General features: G+C 52.1%; 1 protein-coding gene across 5 annotated transcripts in view; it reads right to left on the bottom strand.

The window, feature by feature from the left end:
• The window catches only part of LOC121291651 (ras/Rap GTPase-activating protein SynGAP-like), a 718,122-nt gene that overhangs the window by 140,659 nt on the left and 559,815 nt on the right, over positions 1-17,648 (bottom strand). Inside the window, exon 1 of one of the 5 annotated variants that reach the window (XM_041213131.1) lies at positions 6,251-6,434. The exons of the other annotated variants lie outside the window; for them this stretch is intronic. The gene's annotated coding sequence lies outside the window, so the exon portion shown is untranslated. Of the gene's footprint in view, positions 1-6,250; positions 6,435-17,648 lie in introns of those variants that run through there. 5 annotated transcript variants of the gene reach the window in all.

The raw sequence follows: 17,648 nt of genomic DNA, 5'->3' as shown, positions 1-17,648 counted from the left end.
TAACCTGCTCACTGATTCTCAGTTTGAGCTCTACCTGGGTCACTCAGCTCTGACCTCATGACAGCCTTGGTTCAAACATGGACAAAAGAGCTGAACCCCAGAGGTGGGTGAGAGTGACTGCCCTTGACATCAAGGCAGCATTTGACTGAGTGTGGCATCAAGGAGCCCTAGCAAAACTGAAGTCAACTGGGATCGGGGTGAAACTTTCCGCTGGTTGGAGTCATATCTAACACAAAGGAAGATGGATGTGGTTGTTGGAGGTCAGTCATCTCAGCTCCAGGACATCACTGCAGGAGTTCCTCAGGGTAGTGTCCTAGGCCCAACCATCTTCAGCTGCTTCATCAAAGACATTCCTTGCATCATAAAGACAGAAATGGGGATGTTCACTCACGATTGTACAATGTTCAGCACCACTCACGATTCCTCAGATAATGAAGCAGTCCATATCTAAATGCATCAAGATCTGGACAATATCCAGGCTTGGGCTGAGAAGTGGCAAGTAAAATTCACGCCACACAAGTGCCAGGCAATGATCATCTCCAACAAGAGAGAATTTAACCATCTCCTCTGGACATTCATCGCTGAAACTCCCACTATCAACATCATGGGGGTTACCATTGACCAGAAACTGAACTGGACTAGCCATATAAATGTTGCGGCTACAAGAGCAGGTCAGAGGCTAGGAATCCTGCAACAAGTAACTCACGTCCTGATTCCCCAAAGCCTGTCTACCATCTACAAGGCACAAGTCAGGAGTGTGATGGAATACTCCCTACTTGCCTGGATGAGCACAGCTTCAATAACACTCAAGAAACTTAGCATCCAGGACAAAGCAGCTACTTGATTGGCACCACATCCACAAATATTCACTCCCTCCACCATCGACACACAGTAGCAGCAGTGTGTACTTTCTACAAGATACACTGCAGGAACTCACCAAGATTCCTTCGACAGCATCTTCCAAACCCACGACCTCTACCACTCAGAAGGACAAGAGCAGCAGGCATGTGGAAAGACCACCATCTGGAAGCTCCCCTCCAAACCTGGCTTGGAACTATACCACCGCTCCTTCACTGTCGCTGGGTCAAAATCCTGGAACTCCCTCCCTAACAGCACTGTGGGTGTACCTGCACCACAGGGACTGCAGCAGTTCAAGAAGGCAGCTCACCACCACCTTCTCAAGGGAAATCAGGGTTGGGCAATAAATGCTGGCCCAGCCAGCGAAACCCACATCTCGTGAATGAATAAATAAAAAAATTCGCAGTGAAGGGTCGGAGAGGGGGGGACAAGGTGAGGGACATACAAGGGGATGGCGGGATGGGGGTCAAAGAGAGAGAGAGACAGTGGGAGGAAGAGGCAGAAAGAAAGAGAGGCGTTAAGGAGGCAGAAGGAAAGAGAGATGGGGAAGGAGGGTGCAAAAGGAGAGAAAGACGGGAGGAGGAGGCAGAAGGAGAAAGAGAGAGAGAGACGGGGGGGGAAAGGAGAGTGACGGGGAGAGGAGAGACAGGGAGGGGAGGGAGCATGGAGAGAGAGGCGGGGCAGAGAGAGGGAGGAGGGAGCAGAGAGAGGGAAAGAAGGAGGGGGGCAGAGAGAGAAAGAGAAGATGGGGCTGAGAGAGAGAGAGAGAGAGGGAGAGGTGGGGGCACACAGGCAGAGAGGAGGGGGCACACAGGCTGAGAGGAGGGGGCACACAGGCTGAGAGGCAGGGGGGGCACACAGGCAGGGAGGAGGGGGCACACAGGCAAAGGGGGGCCACACAGGCAAAGGGGGGCACACAGGCAGAGAGGGGGGGCACACCACAGACAGGGGGGGCACACCACAGACAGGGGGGGCACACCACAGACAGGGGGGGGCACACCACAGACAGGGGGGGGCACACCACAGACAGGGGGGGGCACACCACAGACAGGGGGGGGCACACCACAGACGGGGGGGGGCACACCACAGACTGGGGGGGGCACACAGACAAAGGGGGGGCACACAGACAGAGGGGGGGCACACAGACAGAGGGGGGGCACACAGACAGAGGGGGGGCACACAGACAGAGGGGGGGCACACAGACAGAGGGGGGGCACACAGACAGAGGGGGGGGCACACAGACAGAGGGGGGGCACACAGACAGAGGGGGGGCACACAGACAGAGGGGGGGCACACAGACAGAGAGGGGGGGGCACACAGACAGAGAGGGGGGGGCACACAGACAGAGAGGGGGGGGCACACAGACAGAGAGGGGGGGGCACACAGGCAGAGAGGGGGGGGCACACAGGCAGAGAGGGGGGCACACAGGCAGAGAGGGGGGCACACAGGCAGAGAGGGGGGCACACAGACAGAGAGGGGGGGGCACACAGACAGAGAGGGGGGGGCACACAGACAGAGAGGGGGGGGCACACAGGCAGAGAGGGGGGCACACAGACAGAGAGGGGCACACAGACAGAGAGGGGGGGCACACAGACAGAGAGGGGGGGCACACAGGCAGAGAGGGGGGCACACAGGCAGAGAGGGGGGCACACAGGCAGAGAGGGGGGCACACAGGCAGAGAGGGGGGGCACACAGACAGAGAGGGGGGGCACACAGACAGAGAGGGGGGGCACACAGACAGAGAGGGGGGGCACACAGACAGAGAGGGGGGGCACACAGACAGAGGGGGGGCACACAGGCAGAGAGGGGGGCACACAGGCAGAGAGGGGGGCACACAGGCAGAGAGGGGGGCACACAGGCAGAGAGGGGGGCACACAGGCAGAGAGGGGGGCACACAGGCAGAGAGGGGGGCACACAGGCAGAGAGGGGGGCACACAGGCAGAGAGGGGGGCACACAGGCAGAGAGGGGGGCACACAGACAGAGAGGGGGGCACACAGACAGAGAGGGGGGGCACACAGGCAGAGAGGGGGGGCACACAGGCAGAGAGGGGGGGCACACAGGCAGAGAGGGGGGGCACACAGGCAGAGAGGGGGGGCACACAGGCAGAGAGGGGGGGCACACAGGCAGAGAGGGGGGGCACACAGGCAGAGAGGGGGGGCACACAGGCAGAGAGGGGGGGCACACAGGCGGGGGGGCACACAGGCGGGGGGGCACACAGGCGGGGGGGGCACACAGGCGGGGGGGGCACACAGGCAGGGGGGGCACACAGACAGAGGGGGGGCACACAGACAGAGGGGGGGCACACAGACAGAGGGGGGGCACACAGACAGAGGGGGGGCACACAGACAGAGGGGGGGCACACAGACAGAGGGGGGGCACACAGACAGAGGGGGGGCACACAGACAGAGGGGGGGCACACAGACAGAGGGGGGGCACACAGACAGAGGGGGGGCACACAGACAGAGGGGGGGCACACAGACAGAGGGGGGGCACACAGACAGAGGGGGGGCACACAGACAGAGGGGGGGCACACAGACAGAGGGGGGGCACACAGACAGAGGGGGGGCACACAGACAGAGGGGGGGCACACAGACAGAGGGGGGGCACACAGACAGAGGGGGGGCACACAGACAGAGGGGGGGCACACAGACAGAGGGGGGGCACACAGACAGAGGGGGGGCACACAGACAGAGGGGGGGCACACAGACAGAGGGGAGGTGCTGAGGGGGAGGGGCCGAGAGGGAGGGGGAGGGACCGAGACAGAGGAGGGAGGTGGGGAGAGGGGGAAGGCCTGGCCGAGAGGGGAGCGTTGGAAGGGTAATGGGGGACGGTGGGGAGGGGAGGTGGAGGGGGGGAGGGTGGGGAGGGGAGGGGAGAGGGAGGGGAGGAGCATGGGGGGGAGGGGAAGGGAAGGGGAAGGGGTGGAAGGAGGCAGGGGAGGGGGTGGAAGGAGGAAGGGGAGGGGGGAAGGAGTAGTTGGGAAGGGGTGGGAGGGGAGGCCGAGGGGAGGAGGGGTGGGGGAGAGAATGAACATGGGACAGAGAGAGAGTGGGAGGGAATGAGGGTGGGGGAGAGAGAGAGAGATAGAAGGAGAGAGAGACAGAGAGAGGGGAAGGGTGGGGCAGAGAGGGAGAAGGAAAGGCAGAGGCAGAACGTGGCATAGGGAGGGACAGAGAGGGGAAGGGTGCAGGGGGCAGAGAGGGAAAGGGAGGGATTGGGCAGCGAGGGGAAGGGAGGGAGGGGTCACGAGGGGAAGGGAGGGAGGGGGCAGGGAGGGAGGGGGCAGCGAGAGGGGAGGACAGGGGAGAGAGAGGGAGGAGGGTGGAAAGGGAGTGGGAGGAAGACAGAGAGGAGGGACAGAGGAGGATGGGCAGTGAGACGACACGAGGCAGAGAGAGAGTGCATGAAGGGCAGAGAGACGGCGCGAGGGAGGGACGCAAGAGAGGGCGCGAGGGAGGAGGGGCAGGGAGGGGGAAGCAGGAAGGGGGAGAGAGGAGCAGAGAGAGGGCGGGAGCGAAGAGGGGCAGGACGAGGGCAGGAGGGAAGAGGGGCCGGACGAGGGCAGGAGGGAAGAGGGGCAGGACGAGGGCAGGAGGGAAGAGGGGCAGGACGAGGGCAGGAGGGAAGGGGGCAGGGCGAGGGCAGGAGGGAAGAGGGGCAGGACGAGGGCAGGAGGGAAGAGGGGCAGGGCGAGAGAGTGAGAGTTTGAGGACATGCGGAGAGAGTTGGAGGCAGAAGAGGGCAGAGAAGGAGCGAGAGAGAGAGAGTAAGTAATGGCAATGAGAGATGGAGAGAGAGAGAGGAGGGGCAGAGAGAGAGGGCGAATAAGAATAGGGGCAAAGAGAAATGGAGAGGGAAACAGGAGGGGCAGAGAAGGAGGAAGGGCAGAGAGAGAGAAAGAGAGAAAGGAGGTCCAGAGAGAGAGAAAGAAAGAAGGTGGGACGGAGGGTGAGAGGGGGAGAGGGGGCGCGGAGGGGGAGAGGGGGGGCGGAGGGAGAGAGGGGGGGCGGAGGGAGAGAGGGGGGGCGGAGGGAGAGAGGGGGGGCGGAGGGGGGGCGGGAGGAGAGAGGGGGGTGGGAGGAGAGGGAGAGAATGGGGAGGGGGAGGGGGAGAGAGAAGGGGAGGGGGAGAGAGAAAGGGGGAGAGGGAAAGGGGGAGAGGGAAAGGGGGAGAGGGAAAGGGGGAGAGGGAAAGGGGGAGAGGGAAAGGGGGAGAGGGAAAGGGGGAGAGGGAAGGGGAGAGGGAAAGGGGAGAGGGAAAGGGGGAGAGGGAAGGGGAGAGGGAAGGGGAGAGGGAAGGGGAGAGGGAAGGGGAGAGGGAAGGGGAGAGGGAAGGGGAGAGGGAAGGGGAGAGGGAAAGCGAGTGGGAGGGGGAGAGGGAGTGGGAGGGAGGGGAGGGGGGAGGGGGGAGAGGGGAGGGGGGAGGGGAGGGGAGGGGATGAGGGAAAGAGAAGGGGATGTGATGAGGGAGAGAGGGGGGAGGGGGATGGGGGGAGGGGGAAGGGGGAAAGCGTGAGGGGGCGAGAGGGGGAAGGGGAGAGGTGGGGCAGAGAGGGGGGCAGATGGAGGTGGGCAGGGGGGCCGAGGGGGGTGGGCAGAGGGAGGGGGCAGAGGGAGGGGGGCAGAGGGAGGGGGCCAGATGGAGGGGAGAGAAGAGGGTGGGCGGAGAGAAGCGGGGCAGGCGAGATGGAGTGAGGGGTCAGTATGGTACCAAGCATCATGGTCCAACAGTAAAACATTAACTGTCAATGACTCAAAATATTCAAGCAGTTAAATTCATTCAGATCTGAACTGTTTTAAGATCCATATTTGACTGTCCGATCTGCCTTCCACCAGAACAGCCAGACATATGAAGAAGCAGGAGCGAACAGTGTGACTGCAGCTTGAAGAGAGAGAGAGAGAGTGGGAACAAATGTGTCACTGGGAGTTCAGGAGAAATAACAGCCATCCAGTCCCCCTTTTGTTAACGGAAGGTTTGTCTGTGCGAACCGCAAGATCTCAGTGCAGATCACTGAAGTACCACTGGAACCAGATGTTTCAAAACCCCTTCAACTTCAGCTATGCTGAGAGTGCAGGAAGAGGCGGGGGGGGGCGGGGGGTGGCGGGGGAAGGGTGCACAGAGAGGAGACATCAAAACAGAAATCCGCCAAAAAAGATGAAGAGGATTGAGAACGACGCCGATCTGCGATAACGAAGCGGATCTTTTATTTAGTTGCGTGCAAACAAACAGAAGCCTGTCTATGAAAGCTTTGCAAATCTGGAATTGACTGATTCAACAGCTTGCTCAGCGGGGTTTAACACGACACAGACAGGCAATGCAATTAAAAAAAGCTCAACAATTGGTCCTGTTGAAATGCAGTGAATGCATTTGGAAGTGATCGGAGGCACTCACCGCACACAGTTGGAGCTCTGGAAAAGGCTTTTTTGTTGGCAAACCCCAATCTACACACAAACGATAAGAAAAGATGCCACCGTCGCTCGGTAATCCAGGAAACGGGATATTGGGATCATTCTCCAGTTATTCCATTGGACTTGTATTTTTTTTTGAACCTCTCTCTCTCTCTCTCTCTCTCTGCCCCTCCCGCCCCCTGTCACTTTGCCCTCTCGCGGTTTACATTGTAGCTCCTGCTTCCCTCGCTCCTGCTTCGATCCAACTCTCTCTCTCTCTCTCTCTCTTTCTCTCGCCCTTCCCAGCTGTCAATCACCGCGCCACGGATTCACCAATCAAACACAGAGCCCGCCCACCCCTCTCCCGCCGACGGGCCAATCAGAGCCCCACTCCCGCTCTGATTGACAGCCGTTCCCGCCCACTCCCAGGTCAACGTTCCAAAGGGCCCGGCGGGCCAGCTGGCTGCATTCTTCCTTGCCGCTCTTCTTAAAGGGGAACTCGCTCACCAACACCCCCCCCCCCCCGACTTGGCGGGTGATCAACCACTGCTGGTCACTCCGGAAGGTCCAATTCTGATTCTCATGTTTCTGAGCTTCGCCCAAACACCAACGCTGCTTTCCCTTATCCCCGCCAGCTCCCGCAAAAAGTCGTGCTTTTACCTTGCACATGATTAGTTAAAAAAAAACACACACCACACTCCTTCAGCACTCAGACGGAACTGGGCACCGAAACACGCCTTCAGTACTCAGTATGCACTGGGTACAGAAACACTCCTTCAGTACTCAGAAGGTACAGCGACTGGGGACAGAAATACTCCCTTCAGTACAAAGAGGGCACTGGGAACAGAAACGCTCCTTCAGTACTTGGAGACTACTGGGTACAGAAACACTCCTTCAGTACTCAAAGGGCACTGGGTACAGAAACGCTCCTTCAGTACTCAAAGGGCACTGGGTACAGAAACGCTCCTTCAGTACTCAGAGGGTACTGGGTATAAAAACACTCCTTCAGTAATCAGAGGGCACTGGGTACAGAAACACTCTGTACTCAGAGGGCACAGTGACACAGGTACACACATTTCATTACTATTTATGAAGCGGTGTAATTTTGATAACTACACGATCTTGCCCAGTTCATTGAGCTAGTAATAAATTCATTCAGCCACCAGCTGTAGGTCAGCCTGTCCTATTGACTCTGATCCCTTTCACCGGTCGTTCCAACCATTCATGCATTGCTGGCAATGTTAAATAACGAACAAACTGTGAGCTCTTATCCTCTACTGAACGACGGATGTTTCGAACAAATTGGTAAATGTGGTGTCACCGAGGCTGAAAGAGTTCCATAGCTGCCATTCCCCTTTAAGATACAGTGCTGAGGCAATTTATTTTGGCCGTACTTTCAAATGCCTGAATCCACTTTTGAACTGTGTTCTCACGCACCATAAAAATATATCAAAAGTATTTTAGTAACAGCTTGGATCTGGCTTAAAGGCACATTGTCCCATAATTGGCTGCAGAACTATGTTCCAACAATAGCTTGTAGCTAATGCTGAAGCATTCCTGAGTTCCACATGGAAATGTAACCCCATCATTCAAGAAAGGAGGGAGATGGAAAGCAGGAACATATGGGCCAGTTAGTCTCACACCTGACATAGGGAAAGTACTAGCATCCATTGTGAAGGAGTTAGTAGCAGGACATTTAGGAAATCATAATACAATCAAGAAAAGTCAGCATGATTTTGTGAAAGGGAAATTGTGTTTGACAAACTTATTAGGGTTCTTTGAGGATGCAATAAACAGGGTGGATAAAGACAAATCAGTAGATGTAATATATTTGGAGATCCGAAAGGCATTCAATAGGGTGCCACATAAAAAATTATTACAAAGAGAAAAGCTCATGGTATGGGGATGATATTTTAGCACGGATAGAGATTGGCTAACAGAAAACAAAGAACTGGGATAAGTGGGTCATTTTCTGCTTGGCAAACTGTAACTAGTGGGGTGCTAGTGGAGTGCCATGGAGCTCACTGCTGGGGCCTTAACTATTTATGCTCTATACTAATGACTTGGATGAAGGGACTGACAGTATTGTAGCCAAATTTGCTGACGATACTAAGATAGGTGGGAAAGTAAGATTTTTTTATTCATTCATAGGATGTGGGCTTCACCGGCTGGGCCAGCATTTATTGCCCATCCGTGGTTGCCCTTGAGAAGGTGGTGGTGAGCTGCCATCTTGAACAGCTGTAGTGCATGTGGTGTGGGTAAACCCACAGTGCTATCAGGAAGGGAGTTCCAGGACCTTGAACCAGCAACAGTGGAGGAATGGAGACATATTTCCAAGTCAGGATGGTGAGTGACTTGGAGGGGAACTTCCAGGTGGTGGTGTTCCCATCTATCTGCTGCCCTTGTCCTACTAGATGGTAGTGGTCGTGGGTTTAGAAGGTACTGTCTAAGGAGACTTAGTGAATTCCTGCAGTGCATTTTGTAGATGATACACACTGCTGCTACTGTGTGTCAGTGGTGGAGGGAGTGAATGCTTGTGGATGTGGTGCCAATCAAGCAGGCTGCTTTTTCCTAGGCAGTGTCAAGCTTCTAGACTGTTGTGGGAACTGCACTCATCTAGTCAAATGGGGAGTATTGCATCGCACTTCTGACTTGTGCCTTCTAGATGGTGGACAAGCTTTGGGGAGTCAGGAAGTTACTTGTCACAGGATTCCTAGTCTCTGACCTGCTCTTGTAGCCACAGTATTTATATGGCTAGTCCAGTTCAGTTTCTGGTCAATGGTCACCCCCAGGATGTTGATAGTGGGGGAGTTAAGTGATGGTAATGCCATTGGATGTCAAGGGGCGATGGTTAGGTTCTCTCTTATTGGAGATGGTCATTGCCTGGCACTTGTGTGGCGCGAATGTTACTTGCCACTTATCAACCCAAGCCTGGACATTGTCCAGGTCTTGCTGCATTTGGACGTGGACTGCTTCAGTATCTGAGGAGTCGCGAATGCTGCTGAACATCGTGCAATCATCAGCCAACATCTCAATTTCTGATCTTATGATGGAAGGAAGGTCATTGATGGAGCAGCTAAAGATGGTTGGGCCTAGGACACTACCCTGAGGAACTCCTTAAGTGATGTTATGGAGCTGAGATGATTGACCTCCAACAACCGCAACAGTTTTCCTTTGTGCTAGGTATGACTCCAACCAGTAGAGAATTCTCCCCCTGATTCTCAATTATTCCAGTTTTGCTAGGGCTCCTTGATGCCACACTCAGTCAAATGCTGCCTTGATGTCAAGGGCAGTCACTCTCACCTCACCTTGGGATTTCAGCTCTTTTGTCCATGTTTGAACTAGGGCTGTAATGAGGTCAGGAGCCAAGCGGCCCTGGAGGAACCTAAAGTGTGCCTCAGCGAGCAGGTTATTGCTAATCAAGTGCTGCTTGATAGCACTATTGATGACCCCTTCCATCACTTCACTGATGATTGAGAGTAGACTGATGTGGCAGTAATTGGCTGGGTTGGATTTGTCCTGCATTTGGTGTACAGGACATACCTGGACAATTTTCCACATAGCCGGGTAGATGCCAGTATTGTAACTGTACTAGAACAGCTTGGCTAGGGGCACAGCAAGTTCTGGAGCACAAGCCTTCAGTACTATTGCCAGAATATTGTCAGGGCCCATAGCCTTTGCTGTTTCTTGATATCACATGTAGTGAATTAGAGTGGCTGAAGACTGGCATCTATGATGCTGGGGACCTCTGGAGAAGGCCAATATGGATCATCCACTTGGCACTTCTGGCTGAAGATTGTGGCAAATGCTTCAGCCTTATTTTTTCCACTGATGTGCTGGGCTCCCCCATCATTTCAGATGGAGATTTTTGTGGCGCCTCCTCCTCCAGTGAGTTGTTTAATTGTCCACCACCATTCATGGTTGGATGTAGCAGGACTGCTGAGCTTAGGTCTGATGTGTTGGTTGTGGGATTGCAAAGCTCTTTCTATCACTTGCTGTTTATGTAGTTTGGCATGCAAGTAGTCCTTTGTTATAGCTTCACTAAGTTGACGTCTCATTTTTAGATAGGCCTGGTGCTGCTCCTGGCATGCCCTCCTGCTCTTCATTGATCCAGGGTTGATTCCCTGGCTTGATGGTAATGGTAGAATGAGGGATATGCCGGGCCATGAGGTTACACATTGTGTTTGAGTACAATTCTGCTGCTGATGGTCCACAGTCCCTCATGGATGCCCAGTCTTCAGGTGCTAGAGATGTTTGAAATCCATCCCATTTAGCACGGTGATAGTGCCACACAACTCAATTGTGAAAGCGGGACTTCGTCTCTACAACAGCTGTACGGTGGTCACTCCTACCGATACTGTCGTGACAGATGCATCTGCAAAAGGCAGGTTGGTGAGGATGATGCCAAGTATGTTTTTCTCTCTTGTTGGTTCTCTCACCACTTGCCACGGACCCAATCTAGCAGCTATGTCCTTTAGAACTCAGCTAGCTCAGTCTGTAATGATGCTACCGAGCCACTCCTGGTGTTGGACAATCAAGTCCCCCATCCAGAGTACATTTTGTGCCCTTGCCACCCTCAGTGTTTCCATTAAGTAGTCAACATGGAGCAGCACTGATTCATCAGCTGAGGGATGGACGGTACGTGGTAATCAGCAGGAGGTTTCCTTGCCCATGTTTGACCTGATGCCATGAGACTTCACGGGGTCCAGAGTCGATGTTGAGGATTCCCAGGGCAACTCCCTCCTGACTGTATACCACTGTGCCACCACCTCTGCTGGGCCTGTCCTGCTGGTGAGACAGGACATACCCAGGGATGGTGATGGTGGGATATACAAAGGTATATAGATAGGCTAAGTGAGTGGACAAACATTTGGCAGATGGAGTATAACGAGGTTGTCCACTTTGAAAGGATGAATTGAAAAGCAGAATATTATTTAAGTGGACAGGGGCTGCAGAATGCTGCACTACAGAGGGATCTGGGTGTACTTGTACATGAATCACAAAGAGTTAGCATGCACGTACAGCAGATAATTAGGAAAGCAAAATAGTGTATTAGCCTTTATTGCAAGGGAGATGGAGTATAAAAGCACATATCTTTTCATTCAACAATATAAGGGCACCAAGAGTACTGTGTACAGTTCTGGTCTCCTTACTTATGGAGGGATATACTTTCATTGGAAGCAGTTCAGAGAAGGTTCACTAGCTGATTCCTGGGATGAAGGTGTTGTCTTTTGATGAAAGGTTGAGCAGGCTGGACCTATACTCTTCTGAGTATAGAAGAATAAGAGATGACCTTATTGAAACATATAAGATTGTGAGGGGGCTCGACAGGGCAGATGCTAAGAGGATGTTTCCCCTCATGGGGGAGTGTAGAATTCGGGGCACATTTAGAAAAAAATCTCCCACTTAGATGGAGAGGAGGGGAAATTTCTTCTCTCGCAGGTTAGTTAGTCTTTGAACAGAGAGCAGTGGTGGCCGTGTCATTGGATATGAGGCTGAGTTAGCTAGATTTTTGATCAACAAGACCATCAAGGGTAACGGGGGAAGCAGGGAATTGAAGTTGAGGATGCAATCAGATCAACCATGATCCTATCAAATGGCGGAGCCAGCTTGAGGGGCCGAATGGACTACTCCTGCTTCTATTTCTTGTGATCTTCTGATCAGCCCTGAAAGCTGTTTCTTACCTGGGTGCCTCTCCTAACATACCTCTCATCCTGTTTGATGGAACAGAATCAAAATGTTTGCCATCGGGATTATCGAAATGAGGCGCTGACATGGCTTAAAAAGAGTCGACAGAGTTAATAGAAATAACTATTTCCTCTTTGTGAGGGGGTGGGAGGTAGGTCAGTGTCTCCATGGTCAGTGTCTCTCAGTGACGGACTCTATGGGTCAGTGTCTCTCAGTGACGGACTCTATGGGTCAGCATCCCTCTGTGAAGGACTCTACGGGTCAATGTCTCTCAGTGATGGACTCTATGGGTCAGCATCTCTCTGTGACAGACTCTATGGGTCAATGTCTCAGTGAAGGACTCTATGGGTCAGTGTCTCTCAGTGACGGACTCTATGGGTCAGCATCTCTCTGTGACGGACTCTATGGGTCAATGTCTCAGTGGTGGACTCTATGTGTCAGTGTCTCTTAGTGATGACTCTATTGGTCAGCATCTCTCTGTGACGGACTCTATGGGTCAATGTCTCAGTGATGGACTCTATGGGTCAGCATCTCTCTGTGATGGATTCTATGGGTCAATGTCTCAGTGAAGGACTCTATGTTCAGTGTCTCTCAGTGATGGACTCTATGGGTCAGCATCTCTCTGTGACGGACTCTATGGGTCAATGTCTCACTGGTGGACTCTATGGGTCAGTGTCTCTCAGTGAAGGACTCTATGGGTCAGTGTCTCTCAGTGAAGGACTCTATGGGTCAGTGTCTCTCAGTGAAGGACTCTATGGGTCAGTGTCTCTCAGTGATGGACTCTGGGTCAGTGTCAGTGACGGACTCTATGGGTCAGTGTCTCTCAGTGATGGACTCTGGGTCAATGTCTCAGTGAAGGACTCTATGTTCAGTGTCTCTCAGTGACGGACTCTATGGGTCAGCATCTCTCTGTGACGGACTCTATGGGTCAATGTCTCACTGGTGAACTCTATGGGTCAGTGTCTCTCAGTGATGGACTCTGGGTCAGTGTCTCTCAGTGAAGGACTCTATGGGTCAGTGCCTCTCAGTGAAGGACTCTATGGGTCAGTGTCTCTCAGTGATGGACTCTGGGTCAGTGTCTCTCAGTGACGGACTCTATGGGTCAGTGTCTCTCAGTGATGGACTCTGGGTCAGTGTCTCTCAGTGAAGGACTCTATGGGTCAGTGTCTCTCAGTGATGGACTCTATGGGTCAGTGTCTCTCAGTGATGGACTCTGGGTCAGTGTCTCTCAGTGAAGGACTCTCTGGGTCAGTGTCTCTCAGTGAAGGACTCTATGGGTCGTGACACAAAAATAGATGGGAAGGCAAGTGGTGAGGATGACACAAAGAGTCTATAGAGGGATATAGGTAAGTGGGCAAAAACTTGGCAAAAGGAATATAATGTGGGAAAATGTGAGGTTATGCACTTTGACAGGAAGAATAGAGGAGCTGAATAATAATTAAATGGAGAAGGACTGCAGAAAGTTGCAGCACAGAGGGATTTGGGGGGGCCTCATGCATGAATCACGAAAAGCTAGCGTACAAGTTCAGCAGGAAATGGAATGTTGGCCTTTATTTCAAAGGGAATGGAGTATAAAAATAGGGAAGTCTTGCAAAAATTATACAAGGCCATACCTAGAACAGTTTTGGTCCGCTTATTTAAGAAAAGATATACTGGCATTGGAGGCTGTCCAGAGGAGGTTGATCCTGAGTATGGAGGGATTTTCTTATGAGGAGAGGTTGATTAGGTTGAGCAAGTACTCATTGGAGTTTAGGAGAATGAGGGCAACCTTATTGAAACAAATAAAATTCTTTGGGGGATTGACACGGTAGATGCTGAGAGGTTGTTTCCCCTTCTGGGAGAGTTTAGGACCAGAGGGCATAACCTTAGAGTAAGGGGTCACCCATTTAAGACCGAGATGAGGAGGAATTTCTTCTCTCAGAGGGTAGTGAATCTGTGGAATTCTTTACTGCAGAGGCTTGTAGAGGTTGGGTCATTAAATATATTAAAGGCTAGATAGACAGATTTTTAATCAGTAAGAGAATCAAGGGTTATGGGGAAAAGACAGGAAAGTGGAGTTGTGGTTTATAAGATCATAGATGGCGGAGCAGACTCGATGGGCTGAATGGCCTACTTCTGCTCCTATGTCTCATGATCTTATGTCTCTCAATGATGGACTCTATGGGTCAGTGTCTCTCAGTGATGTATTCTATGGGTCAGTGTCTGTCAGTGATGGACTCTATAGATCAGTGTCTCTCAATGATGGACTCGGTGTCAGTGTCTCTCAGTGGTGGACACCATAGGTTAGTGCCTCTCAATAATGGACTAATGTGTCAATGTCTCTCAGTGATGGAATCTATGGGTCAGTTTTTCTCAGTGACAGATTCTATGGGCTCAAAGGGCTCAGTGTCTCTCAGTGATGGACGCTAGGGGTCAGTGTCTCTCAGTGACAGATTCTATGGGTCAGTGTCTCTCAGTGACGGACTCTATGGGTCAGTGTCTCTCAGTGACGGACTCTGTGGGTCAGTGTCTCTCAGTGACAGATTCTATGGGTCAGTGTCTCTCAGTGATGGACTCTATGGGTCAGTGTCTCTCAGTGATGGATTCTATAGGTCAGTGTCTCTCAGTGATGGATTCTATAAGTCAGTGTCTCTCAGTGACGGACTCTATGGGTCAGTTTCTCTCAGTGACAGATTCTATGCGTCAGTGTCTCTCAGTGATGGATTCTATAGGTCAGTGCCTCTCAGTGACAGATTCTATGGGTCAGTGTCTCTCAGTGACAGATTCTATAGGTCAGTGTCTCTCAGTGACGGACTCTATGGGTCAGTGTGTCTCAGTGACAGATTCTATAGGTCAGTGTCTCTCAGTGATGGATTCGATAGGTCAGAATCTCTCAGTGATGGATTATATAGGTCAGTGTCTCTCAGTGACGGACTACTGGGTCAGTGTCTCTCAGTGACGGACTCTATGTCTTCAGTGTCTCTCAGTGACGGACTCTGGTTTAGTGTCTCTCAGTGACGGACTCTATGGGTCAATGTCTCTCAGTGATGGATTCAATAGGTCAGTGTCTCTCAGTGACGGATTCTATAGGTCAGTGTCTCTCAGTGATGGATTCTATAGGTCAATGTCTCTCAGTGACAGATTCTATAGGTCAATGTCTCTCAGTGATGGATTCTATAGGTCAGTGTCTCTCAGTGACGGACTCTATGGGTCAGTGTCTCTCAGTGACGGACTCTATGGGTACAGTGTCTCTCAGTGACGGACTCTGGTTTAGTGTCTCTCAGTGACGGAGTCTATGGGTCAATGTTTCTCAGTGATGGATTCAATAGGTCAGTGTCTCTCAGTGGCGGATTCTATAGGTCAGTGTCGCTCAATGATGGATTCTATAGGTCAGTGTCTCTCAGTGACAGATTCTATGGGTCAGTGTCTCTCAGTGATGGATTCTATAGGTCAGTGCCTCTCAGTGACAGATTCTATGGGTCAGTGTCTCTCAGTGACAGATTCTATAGGTCAGTGTCTCTCAGTGACGGACTCCATGGGTCAGTGTCTCACAGTGACAGATTCTATGGGTCAGTGTCTCTCAGTGATGGATTCTATAGGTCAGAGTCTCTCAGTGATGGATTCTATAGGTCAGTGTCTCTCAGTGACGGACTCTGGTTTAGTGTCACTCAGTGACGGACTCTATGGGTCAGTGTCTCTCAGTGACGGACTCTATGGGTCAGTGTCTCTCAGTGACGGACTTTATGGGTTCAGTGTCTCTCTCAGTGACGGACTCTATGGTTTAGTGTCTCTCAGTGACGGACTCTATGGGTTCAGTGTCTCTCTCAGTGACGGACTCTATGGTTTAGTGTCTCTCAGTGACGGACTCTATGGGTCAATGTCTCTCAGTGACGGACTCTATGGGTCAATGTCTCTCAGTGATGGATTCTATAGGTCAGTGTCCCTCAGTGACGGATTCTATAGGTCAGTGTCAGTCAGTGACGGACTCTATGGGTCAGATCTCTCAGTGACAGATTCTATGGGTCAGTGTCTCTCAGTGATGGATTCTATAGGTCAGTGCCTCTCAGTGACAGATTCTATGGGTCAGTGTCTCTCAGTGACAGATTCTATAGGTCAGTGTCTCTCAGTGACGGACTCCATGGGTCAGTGTCTCACAGTGACAGATTCTATGGGTCAGTGTCTCTCAGTGATGGATTCTATAGGTCAGAGTCTCTCAGTGATGGATTCTATAGGTCAGTGTCTCTCAGTGACGGAATCTGGTTTAGTGTCTCTCAGTGACGGACTCTATGGGTCAATGTCTCTCAGTGATGGATTCAATAGGTCAGTGTCTCTCAGTGACGGATTCTGTAGGTCAGTGTCTCTCAGTGATGGATTCTATAGGTCAATGTCTCTCAGTGATGGATTCTATAGGTCAGTGTCTCTCAGTGACGGACTCTATGGGTCAGTGTCTCTCAGTGACGGACTCTATGGGTCAGTGTCTCTCAGTGACGGACTCTATGGGTACAGTGTCTCTCAGTGACGGACTCTGGTTTAGTGTCTCTCAGTGACGGAGTCTATGGGTCAATGTTTCTCAGTGATGGATTCAATAGGTCAGTGTCTCTCAGTGGCGGATTCTATAGGTCAGTGTCGCTCAATGATGGATTCTATAGGTCAGTGTCTCTCAGTGACAGATTCTATGGGTCAGTGTCCCTCAGTGACAGATTCTCTAGGTCAGTTTCACTCAGTGAAGGACTCCATGGGTCAGTGTCGCTAAGTGACAGACTCTATGGGTCAGTGTCACTCAGTGACGGACTCTATGGGTCAGTCTCTCTCACTGACGGACTCTATGGGTCGGTGTCTCTCAGTGACAGATTCTACAGGTCCGTTTCGCTCAGTGACGCACTCTATGGGTCAGTGTCTCTCAGTGACGGACTCTATGGGTCAGTGTCTCTCAGTGACAGATTCTATAGGTCAGTGTCACTCAGTGACGGACTCTATGGGTCAGTGTCTCTCAGTGACGGACTCTATGGGTCAGTGTCTCTCAGTGACGGACTTTATGGGTTCAGTGTCTCTCTCAGTGACGGACTCTATGGTTTAGTGTCTCTCAGTGATGGAATCTATGGGTTCAGTGTCTCTCTCAGTGACGGACTCTATGGTTTAGTGTCTCTCAGTGACGGACTCTATGGGTCAATGTCTCTCAGTGATGGATTCTATAGGTCAGTGACCCTCAGTGACGGATTCTATACGTCAGTGTCTCTCAGTGACGGACTCTATGGGTCAGTTTCTCTCAGTGACAGATTCTATGGGTCAGTGTCTCTCAGTGATGGATTCTATAGGTCAGTGCCTCTCAGTGACAGATTCTATGGGTCAGTGTCTCTCAGTGACAGATTCTATAGGTCAGTGTCTCTCAGTGACGGACTCTATGGGTCAGTGTCTCACAGTGACAGATTCTATGGGTCAGTGTCTCTCAGTGATGGATTCTATAGGTCAGAGTCTCTCAGTGATGGATTCTATAGGTCAGTGTCTCTCAGTGACGGACTCTATGGGTCATTGTCACTCAGTGACGGACTCTGGTTTAGTGTCTCTCAGTGACGGACTCTATGGGTCAATGTCTCTCAGTGATGGATTCAATAGGTCAGTGTCTCTCAGTGACGGATTCTATAGGTCAGTGTCTCTCAGTGACGGATTCTATGGGTCAATATCTCTCAGTGATGGATTCTATAGGTCTGAGTCTCTCAGTGAAGGACTCTATGTTC

The sequence above is a fragment of the Carcharodon carcharias genome, chromosome 19 (genome assembly GCF_017639515.1).
Source record: "Carcharodon carcharias isolate sCarCar2 chromosome 19, sCarCar2.pri, whole genome shotgun sequence".
In the NCBI taxonomy this organism is placed as follows: domain Eukaryota; kingdom Metazoa; phylum Chordata; class Chondrichthyes; order Lamniformes; family Lamnidae; genus Carcharodon; species Carcharodon carcharias.
The sequence above is the reverse complement of the archived record's forward strand: the minus strand, read 5'-3'. Positions and strand labels throughout refer to the sequence as shown.